Raw genomic sequence first — 11,341 nt, forward strand, 5'->3', positions numbered from 1 at the left:
AGGCGGCTTCTGAAGGGAGCGAGTCAGGTCAACTGCCCGATCAAGCAGATGAACACATGCTTCCACATCGACCTCACCAACGAATGCGAAATTATGGTTCTGAGATAAACTTTTGATGTTTATTAAACACGAGGTCAACTTTATTTCTATACGAATTAATGGATATTATGCTTGAACTGGATTGTAGTAGGTATGTATTGTAAGCTAGAAGAAGTATGTATAGTAGTACAATATAGGGCGTTAGCCGCCCTGCTTGCCTTCCATCGAATGTTTCAAACCCGGCCGGTAGCTTCGTGCTTGCTTGCTTGCATGTGTTAGGTTTATAGTTCTTAGTATATTCATCGGATCGGGATGTATTATATAGGAATAGCGTATTCGGCTTTCACAGAGAGAGAGAGAGGGATAATAGGTCGCAAACCATCGAATGCCGTAGTTGTTGAAGCTCCGGCCGGGGTTTCGTTGACGGACGCCATCTGCGCGCCGGCAGCGACGGTCGGTGGAGAGGGAGTCGGCGCTGTGGCGTCCTCAGCGGCGGCGTGAGCGTCGGGTGGCGTTGCCGGCGTCGGTGGTACTTCCCGTCGCTGGCAGCGCCCCTACTTTCGATCAGGTCTAGGGTTTAGGATGTCGGTGGGGTGACTGGCGGCGCGGTGAACCTCGTGTCGCGAGCCCCGGCCCCCACCTTCCTTTATAGCGCTGTGCGACGGGGGCCCACCAACCATGTAGGGTTGGGCGCCCCCGATCAGGGCGCGAGGACAAGGCCCAGTTAGGCCGTTGGGCCTAACTGGTGGGAGATCAATACTAACATTCTCCCCCTTGATCTCTCATCTATTCTTCGTTCTTTAATTTCATACTCAAAACATTCAATTCATATTTTTCTTGCTTCCATCCTATTTCATCACAGATTAGTGCATAGAACTGTCCCATCGTCACAGCAATTAGTGCCGTTAGACTAACAGCCACTATACAATTCTCCATTTTGAAATGTAAACTTTCTTTGGGCCCTTCGTATGTTTGGGTATCATAGGCTTTCCCTTAAACCCATGCCGGCTACGTGTTCTCTGAACACGTTGGGTGGTAAGCCCTTTGTGAGCGGATCCGCGAGCATTTTCTCTGTACTTATATGCTCAAGATTTATTATATGATCCCGAACTTTATCTTTCACAACATAGTACTTTATGTCAATATGTTTGGCAGCACCACTTGACCTATTGTTGTGAGCGTACTGTACCGCTGGATTGTTATCACAATACAATCACAGTGGTTCATTTATATCATCAATCACTTTCAATCCGGGTATGAATTTCTTCAGCCAGTTCACCTGCCCCGTTGCCTCATAGCATGCTACAAACTCGGCATACATTGTCGAGGATGCAGTTACGGTTTGTTTGGAGCTTTTCCACGATATAGCCCCTCCTGCGAGAGTAAATACATATCCTGACATGGATTTTCTTTCGTCTCCCGCATAATCAGAATCTGAATACCCCTCTATCTGCAGGGAATTAGATCTTCTATACGTAAGCATGAGGCCTTTCGTACCCTGCAAATAACGCAGGACTTTCTTCACTAATTTCCAATGTTCAATTCCTGGATTCTTTTGATATCTGCCAAGTAACCCGGTAACAAAAGCTAAGTCAGGGCGTGTACACACTTGAGCATATTGTAAACTTCTAACAGCTGAAGCATACGGTACCGCTTTCATTCGGTCAATTTCATATTGGTTCTTGGGACACTGATGTTCCCCAAATCTATCGCCCTTGACTATAGGAGCAGGTGAAGGACTGCACGCATGCATACTAAATTTCTTCAGGACTTTTTCTATGTATGCCTTTTGCGATAATCCTAGAACCCCTTTTCTCCTGTCTCGGTGAATCTCTATTCCCAAAACGAACGAGGCCTCACCGAGATCTTTCATATCAAAGTTCGAGGACAAGAATTTCTTCGTTTCCATTAGTAGATTGATATCACTGCTAGCAAGTAAGATATCATCCACATACAAAATTAGGAATATGTACTTTCCATTCCTGAACTTTGCATAAACGCAATTGTCCTCAACATTTTCTTCAAACCCAAAACCTTTTATCGTTCTATCAAACTTCAAATACCACTGTCTTGAAGCTTGTTTCAATCCGTAGATTGATTTCTTCAGGCGGCATCCCATATTTTCCTTTCCTTTTACGACAAAACCTTTCGGTTGTGCCATATAAACATTTTCTTCCAAATCCCCATTTAGGAAAGTCGTCTTTACATTCATTTGATGTAACTCCAAGTCATAGTGGGCTACAAGTGCTATTATAATTCTGAAGGAATCTTTACATGAGACTGGAGAAAACGTCTCATTGTAATCAATCCCTTTTCTTTGCGTGAAGCCTTTCGCCACGAGTCGCGCTTTAAATCTTTCTATATTCCCTTGGGAGTCATATTTCGTTTTGTAGACCCATTTACAGCCTACTGTCTTGGCTCCTTTAGGAATATTTTCTAAGTCCCAAACTTTATTGGTACTCATTGATTTCAATTCATCTTCCATGGCCTTAAGCCACTTTGATGAGTGGTCGCTTCTCATGGCTTCTTCAAATGAGGTGGGATCGTCCCCCATCTGACATTCTTCAGTTTCATACACTTCATAGTCATCAGTAATAGCTGATCTTCTTATTCTTTGAGACCTTCTAGGTGCCTCCGGCACTTGTTCCACATTGGGATGTTGTTGTTCTTCCTCATGTGCAACATTTGGTTCTATAGTTTCCTCAAGGATAGGTTCCTCAAGGACAGGTTCCTCATGTTCATTCATTGTCGCCACGAGAGAACTTGCAACAGGTGTTGGCACTACAGTGTCCTGCACTGTCGGTGCAACAGCAGCAGGTAGCGTGAAGAATGGTTCTTCAACCATCGGAGTGGGTACATATACCCGCTTCTCCTGTAGGCTGATTTCTCGTGCTACCACGCTCCCCCTGATCATGTTATCCTCCAAGAACACAGCGTGTCTTGTTTCTACAATCTTCGTATGTCTGTCAAGACAATAGAAGCGATATCCTTTCGATCTTTCTGGATAGCCAATAAAATGGCAGCTGACTGTCTTGGAGTCTAACTTTCCTATGTTCGGGTTAAACACTTTTGCCTCAGCTGGACAGCCCCACACACGCAAATGGTTAAGTGAGGGTTCCCTTCCTGTCCATAATTCATACGGTGTTTTAGGCACCGATTTACTTGGTACTCGATTAAGTATGTGAATGGCGGTTTTTAGTGCCTCCATCCATAAACTAATCGATAATGTGGAGTAACTCATCATGCTTCTTACCATATCCATTAAGGTACGGTTACGTCTTTCAGCCACTCCATTCTGTTGAGGCTCCCCCGGTGTGGAGTACTGAGCAACTATGCCATTTTCCTGTAGGAACCTTGTAAATGGTCTAGGAATTTGGCCATCTGGGGTATGTCGCCCATAGTACTCTCCACCTCGGTCTGATCGTACTATCTTTATTTTCTTATTGTGCTGATTTTCAACTTCAGCTTTAAATATTTTGAATTTATCCAATACTTCTGATCTTTCTTTAATTGGATAAATATTGCCATAACGAGAGTAGTCGTCTGTGAATGTTATAAACGAGTCATAACCATCCACACTTTTCACAGGAAAAGGACCACATATATCTGTGTGGATTATTTCTAAAATTTCTATGCTTCGTTTGGCATCTTTCTTAATTTTCTTGACATACTTTCCTTTGATGCAATCAATACATTGCTCTAAATCTGAAAATTCTAAGTGCGGGAGAATTGATTCCTTAACCAATCGTTCCATTCTCCCCCTCGAAATATGGCCCAAGCGACAATGCCATAATTTTGAAGAGACAGTATCCATTCTCTTCTGCTTCTTAGTTACATCCGTAGATGGGGAATCATTCACATTCTCATCACATACATTGTTCGCATTCTCAGCAAGAGATAATAAATAAAGCTTGTCTTGTCGGAAGGCAAGACCAACACATTTATTATTAACCAGTATCTTACACTTGCCATCACCAAAATGGCAATCAATTCCATCATCATCAAGTTTCGAAACACTTATCAAATTTCTACGCAAGGAGGGAACGTAAAGTACTTCTTTAAGTCTAAGTACAAAACCATTATTCAATTCTAAAGAAAAAACTCTAATGGCTTCAACATTGGCTTGCAGTCCATTTACAACTTTAATCGTTCTTTCTCCTCTTTGCAAGGTTCTCGTCCCACTTAACCCCTTTCTTTAGCAGAGATTTCAGGAAGTCTGGACAATCCCTCTTGTAGTGTCCCTTCTTGAAGCAGTGCTTGCACTGATCTTTTTCTGCTCCACCATACTGCTGATTCTCAGAATCCTGGGGTTTCTTTCCCTGTGAACTGGAGGAAGAGGACTTATCCCACTTAGGATTCTTGCCATTAAAGTTCTTTCTTTTGTTGTCCTTCACAAAATGAGCAAATTCACTTTGTGAGGACTTTATCCTCTCCTCTTCTTGAGCACACATTGAGATGAGTCTTTCTATGCCCCATCTTTCAGGCTGCATATTATAGTTCACAATGAAGGTGTCATATTCTTTCGGCAAAGAAGCAAAAATCAAATGAATCAGGAAATCCTCCTTCTTCAAATTCATTTCTTTTAGCTTGGATGCCGTAGTGTTCATCTTCAAAATGTGCTCTCTTATGTTACCACCAGTGAATTTCTCATTCACAAGCTTCTTAATCAGTGAACTTGCTGTGGCCTTGGTAGACCCAGTAAACTGACTCTTGATTTTCTTAAGATATTCTTTAGCAGTAGCACATTCAGGGATTGAGCCCCTTATCTATTCTTCTATGGTGGCTTTGGCTACCAACAGGCACTTGCGGTTGGAGAGAGTCTATTGCCTATGTTCAAGGTCATATTTCATTCTTATTTCAGCATGATCACGCTTCCGAAAAGCGAAATCAGCGTCAAATTCATTGTCACCTCTCACCGGGTCCTCTGGCTCAGTAGGATACGGTGAGGTGATGGCAAAATCGACCTCTCCCAACGTAAGTTCCAATTCATACTTCTCCCGCCACACACAGTGATTGGTTCCGTTGAGTGTCGGGATGTTGGCAATGTTCACAATGCATTTGCCTCCTGAAATCATACCAGAGTAAGTAAGAAACATTTATACATAAAATTCATGTTTTTAACTCAACGTTGGTCAAATTAAAACTTATAATTCATCCATGCAAAACATTTTACATCACCGTTGGGCAGAAGTAAAATTAATGCACAATTTCTCAAGGATCAAAAATTATAATATTTGTTATTAACAACGTTGGTCAGAAAATAACAATATCATAATCGCATAAAAAAATATCAGAAATTCATTTCTCTTAAAATTAAATTATCCCGTTGGTTCAAATTTAATCAAAGAGAACAATAATTATCATGCGCAGCGGAAACATTAATAATCTTTTCATGTTATTATTTTCCAGAAGCACTAAAAAATTCATTGTTTTCTGGGTAAAATATCGTTGGATAAAATTTGCACAGAAAATTATATCAAAATCATTCAAATTCTTCAAAATATGCATTCAAAATTGTTTCTGGAAAATAATAAGAAAAAAATTTCTTGTTCTTCTTTCATTTTCAGCCCAGCGCGGCCCAAGACGCGCTGAACCGGCTCGGCCCTGCGTCCGCGCGCTCGCCCAGGCCGCACCCAGGCCGCAACCTGGGCCTGGGCCGGCAAACCGCGCCGCGCGCTCGCGCCCACCTGGGCTGGCGAGGTGGCCTGTCCAATCTCGAGCGTCCGTCTCGATCCGACGGCCAGGCGCACGTTTCGCCGAGTATAAAACCGTGACGCCGCGCCCGATCGACCAAAACCCTAGGTCATTTTCATTCGGTCTCTCTCTCTCTCTCTCTTCGCCTCACTGCTCTCTCTCTTCTCCTTTCTCAGTCGTAGCAGCGAGCCGCAACCGAGAGCAAAAGAATGGCGAGCGAGCGGGCCTTTGCGCCGTCGCTGGCCCCCTCGCCGGCGCGCGTGCTCCCCAACGGGTGAGCACGCCGCCATCGAGCGGCCTGGCCACGGCGCTTCCTTGGCCGAGCCTCGGCGAACCAGCGAGCCGAATCGGCGCTTCTTCTCCCGCGCCGGTGAAAAGCCGGTTCGGCTCTTCTTCCTCGCTGGCGACGGTGAGACCGCCCTATGTTCTTCCCCGTCCTCTCCTTCTTTTCCGGGATTAACCCATGGTGGGGATGGGGAAAAATATTAGGGTTAGGGTTTCGACCCTTCTTTCCCTTCGGATTCGATTTCTTTCTTCTTTCTTTTCTTTTCACTCGTTCACCCGAAAAGGGGATCTAGGGTTAGGGTTCGGTTGAACCCGATTTGATTTCTTCCTCTCCTTTTTTTTGTGTGTTCGTTCATCCGAATGGGAAAACTGGGGTTAGGGTTAGGTCTTAGGGTTCGGTTTTTCTGTTTTCTTTCCCGATCCGCATCATATTGGTTTGATTTCTTGTCGAACCTTTGCTCCGATGCCATTGTTCGGTTTATAGTTCTTAGTATATTCATCGGATCGGGATGTATTACATAGGAATAGAGTATTCGGCTTTCACAGAGAGAGAGAGAGAGAGGGATGATAGGTCGCAAACCATCGAATGCCGTAGTTGTTGAAGCTCCGGCCGGGGTTTCGTTGACGGACACCATCTGCGCACCGGCAGCGACGGTCGGTGGAGAGGGAGTTGGCGCTGTGGCGTCCTCGGCGGCGGCGTGAGCGTCGGGTGGCGTTGCCGGCGTCGGTGGTACTTCCCGTCGCTGGCAGCGCCCCTACTTTCGATCGGGTCTAGGGTTTAGGATGTCGGTGGGGTGACTGGCGGCGCGGTGAACCTTGTGTCGCGAGCCCCGGCCCCCACCTTCCTTTATAGCGCTGTGCGACGGGGGCCCACCAACCATGTAGGGTTGGGCGCCCCCGATCAGGGCGCGAGGACAAGGCCCAGTTAGGCCGTTGGGTCTAACTGGTGGGAGATCAATACTAACAGCATGAACATCCATCGTTTAATTAGTGAGAACTACAACTGGGCGAGAATGCACATCAGTCACAATGACGACCAAGACATGCGGATTATTGAAAAATAAAACAAAAAGCGGGAGAAGGTAAGCAATGCAGATCAATGTACACAGCTTATTGTTAATTAGGGGCCGGGTTTGCTGCAAATTAAAAGTTTATCAAGTGTGTTGATACGAAAGTCAAAGTCTGATCTGGATAAACAATCGGTCATCAGCAACTGGACTACTCAAATGGAAAAATTATTAAGAATGCATCAGAGCAACCAACACCAGAAACTGAAACTAGGAGGAACCCACGTAGTGGTCCCCTTCGTTCTTGAGCGAAAATTTCTTTCTGTCTTCACTCTACCTCATCTTTCACATTCTCCCATCCACCCTTACTCAATGTTCTGTGTCTCGGTCCGTCATCCACTCGTCCCTCATTTTCACCATTCTCACTTTGAGTTTAGAACTACAAAACATTTTCATCGGTGTCCCACCGAACATGTCATGTTTTGGCCGCCATGCGGGCATGTGGCTCATCTTACATCTTTTTAAAAGCCACGATACGTGCACACAATAAACATATATCTAGGTTAAGTCGGCTGCCAATTTATCATATGGGTTTAACCATTTATTGTACTAACATTTATTATGGGTTTTTAAATTTATTTGATTTCAGGTTAGACCAAAGCCAACTAAGAGCAACTCGATTCAAGAGACTCTCTAAATTCTTCCTAAACGCCAGTAATAGAGAATTTGGTGAAAAACTACTCTTCAACAGCTTCTCTAAATGGTTATTCAAATATAGTTATCTTCTGTTCTGGATTTTTCGCTAGTCAAAAATAGAAGACAAGAATAACTCTCTAGAGTGCGCATGAGATATAGAAAGACTGTTGGAGAGTGAAAAGATATAGAAAACGATTTTTATGCAAGTGACTTTTCAAATGATGATTTAGAGAGTGAGATTTAGAAATGCTCTCGGTGATTTTCAAAATCTTATTATTGGCACGAACACCAAATATTAAATTATATATTTCCTAATTGGAAACAAGAAGGGTAAGTACGACTGCACTGGAGCCCCAGGCTTCAGCACCCGCGACCTAACCGACTGATAAAAAGTTTACTGTAGTAGTACTAGACACCGAGCAGTTTGCCTCAAATTATCTGAGACAAAAACGAATTATTCACCTGCTTCGATACTCCCTCTCATTCTAATTGTCATTATGCTCTTGACTCTTGTACACCGTAATGTCCAGTTGCCCACGAGTCTGACTCTGGGAGCACCGTGCGCTACCGCGCTTATTATTTGAACTCGAAATATACACATTTACAATTACAGCCAGCGGGGCAGCGATAGAAACAACAAATCCCATAGGATACACCAAGAAGAAGCGTAGATGCCACCTTGCATATAACAACGGCATATGCACCAGTCCAGCTAAATCACGTCGAACTCATCGTCTGGCAATGGAAGGCAACAACAACAATGGATCGGCCGAGCTCCCCCCGAGCACAACCGCCAGTGTCCTCAAGGACCTGTCGGGGACCAGAGAGGAGGTGAAGCGCGCCCGCGAGGCGGCGGTGCAGACTTGGCTGGCGTCCATGCCGCTCGGCGAGGAGCTGGAGCGGCTCCGCGCCAACCTGGCCGCGGCCAAGAACCGCCTCGCCGCGACGGCAGCCGAGATACCGCTGCTCAAGTCGCAGATCGAGTCCACGAACGGCGCGATCGCCACGAGGCAGGAGGCGGCGGTGAGGAAGAAGGCCGCCGCGGAGGACCTCCGCCGGCGCGTCGACGGAGCGCGTGCCGAGCTCCGGCGGCTGCGCGCGGAGGTCGCGGCGTCGAGGGGCGCCAAGGACGCGCTGGAGCAGCGGGTGCTCGTGCGGCGCCAGGCCGCGCGCGCGCTTCAGCTGGCCGAGCGCGCCGTCGCGGCGGAGGCCCACGCGCTGGCGTGGTCCGAGGCCGCGGCCTCCGAGCTGACCGCGCGCGCGCGTGGCGACATCGATGGCGACGGCGACGAGGAGGACCCCCACTACGACGTCGTGGCGCTGCCGGCGCGGAAGCTCGAGGAGCTGCGCAGGCTCGTGGAGGCCGAGGAGCGGAAGGCCGAGGCGCGCGTCGAGGAGGCCGAGGCGGCACGGCGCGCGGTGAAGGCGCGAAGAGCGGCCGCCGTGGCGAGGCTGGACGCAGCGCGCGCCAAGAGGCGAGTGGCCGCTGAGGCCGTGCTTCGTCGCCGCGCGAACGGGGACGATCGCCGCGGCACGCGGGCGAGGAGCGCGCTGGTCCCGAAGAGCCGGAGCGGGAGGTCGTGCTTCGAGGTGAAGAAGCTGCGGAGGTTCCTCTGCAACCTAACCAAGGATTGAGGTGGTTCTGTGGTTGCGGGCGTCCTTGAGCAGCATGATCCGTTAAAAAAAGAGTGCACGTCCCAACTACATATAAAAATACTAATACATTTGGGATGTGCATAAATATGTTGAAATATGTTGATTAATCATGTAATACATATTAAGAGATATTTGATAGTGCATGCTATAGCATGCGCACGTGATGATCCAGAAAACAATGGACGTGTCTTTAGGTGGTCGATTTATCGACGAGATTTGCTGTATGAGCTTGATAATGCATGATGTAGCATGCGCACTTGTGATGATCGAGACGACAACAGTGGACATGTCTTTCGGTGGTTGTTTTGTCGACGAGATCTATTGTATTGTATGAGCTTGCTCAGTAGCGGTGGTTTATTACACTGCTAGAGAACAGATCTTAGAACGATGTTCTAATTTAGTATTAGCATCGGCATTTTTTTTTTCTCGGGATAAAGGTTTCTTTAGTCCCGGTTGGTAATACCAACCGGGACTAAAGGTTCCTGTCCAACGGTCGTCCGCGGGGCAGGGATTTTTAGTCCCGGCTGGTACCGGGACTAAAGCTTTTAGTTCCGGTTTGGGTGATGCCCCGGAAATAAAGATTAATCTTTAGTCCCGGTTTGGCCCCCTAACCGGGACTAATTATCCCGGCCTATAGACCAGCTCATTTCTTTCTCCCCGAGCCCGAGCCATTCCATTCAAACTCACTGCCTCTGTTTTTTAGCTTACTGTTGTTCTTGCTCTCTCCCTCTTTATTGGTGTTGCTCTTCGATTTTGGAGGTAACAAACTTAATCCTCTTATGCTTTATCAGTAGCTTATCTCATTTTGCGATGTAGATGCATGTGTAACTTTATATGTTGGACTTTATTATAATTTTATGTCATTTTTAGCTCAAAATCACATGATGATTTGCATATATGTTTGGATAAACACAAGTTAAATTAGTTCATCAAAATCACTTGATAGTTTAGTATTGCTAGTATATGTAGTACATTTCATGGTTTAGTTAGATAAATAAATATTTTTATTTTTTTAATATATTACTTTAGAAATGAGAAATTTACAATAGTTTACAAAAATAAGTATAGAAAGTAACTTGATATGGTGGATTTGATTATGATTTCTATGTCATTTTTAGCTCAAAATCACATGATGATTTACAATAGTAAAATCACTTGATAGTTTGGTATTTTACTATTATACATAGTACATATTTTATGGTTTAGTTAGATAAATAAATAATTTTAGTTTTGTTTAAATATATTATTTTAGAAAATGTGAAATTTATACTAGTTTGCAAAAATAAGTATAGAAAGTAGATGACAACTGGTACCGGATCCTCGGCCTCTCGTTCGGTTGCGAAACGACAGAGGCTAGAACTCCCTCTCATTATCTGCGGCAAGTGTAAGCAGAAGATTGTGATGGAGTACTGAGTCAAGAGACAGGGACCCAACACGGGTCGTGTTTTCTACAAGTGTCCGGATCGCGATGTGAGTTTCTTACGCATTTGATTATTATGGCTAATTGACCTGCTTTTCTTGAATATATTTTTGACTAAATATTTTTTGGCTTTAATTTCAGTGGGAGGACAATGGATGCGATGGTTGGTACTGGGAGGAAGATTATGCTACATACGTGTAGAATTCGAGTGCGCTTGAGGTAGCGACTGCTGATGATGAGGCAGTGAGCCAGCAGGAGAAGCTTATTGATATTCAACAGACGAATGATTTGTCTGTTTTAGTTGCGTACGGTCACGAAATAATTATGTTACTGAAGTGCATTATAGTTTTAGTTTGTTTAGTGATAGTTGGGATTGCTTATGTTGTAGCCAGGCTTAGTTAATTAATCAACCGTGTGTGTGTCATCTATGTTATGTAATAAAATACTTAATTATGTTCAAGGTTTTTATAATTTGTCGTGTAATGCAGATTATGTCACGCTATTGGATGTACAATGCCGATCGCCGCTCCCAAGACTTTATTGA

Source organism: Miscanthus floridulus, unplaced genomic scaffold, assembly GCF_019320115.1.
Source record: "Miscanthus floridulus cultivar M001 unplaced genomic scaffold, ASM1932011v1 os_1914_2_3, whole genome shotgun sequence".
In the NCBI taxonomy this organism is placed as follows: Eukaryota; Viridiplantae; Streptophyta; class Magnoliopsida; order Poales; family Poaceae; genus Miscanthus; species Miscanthus floridulus.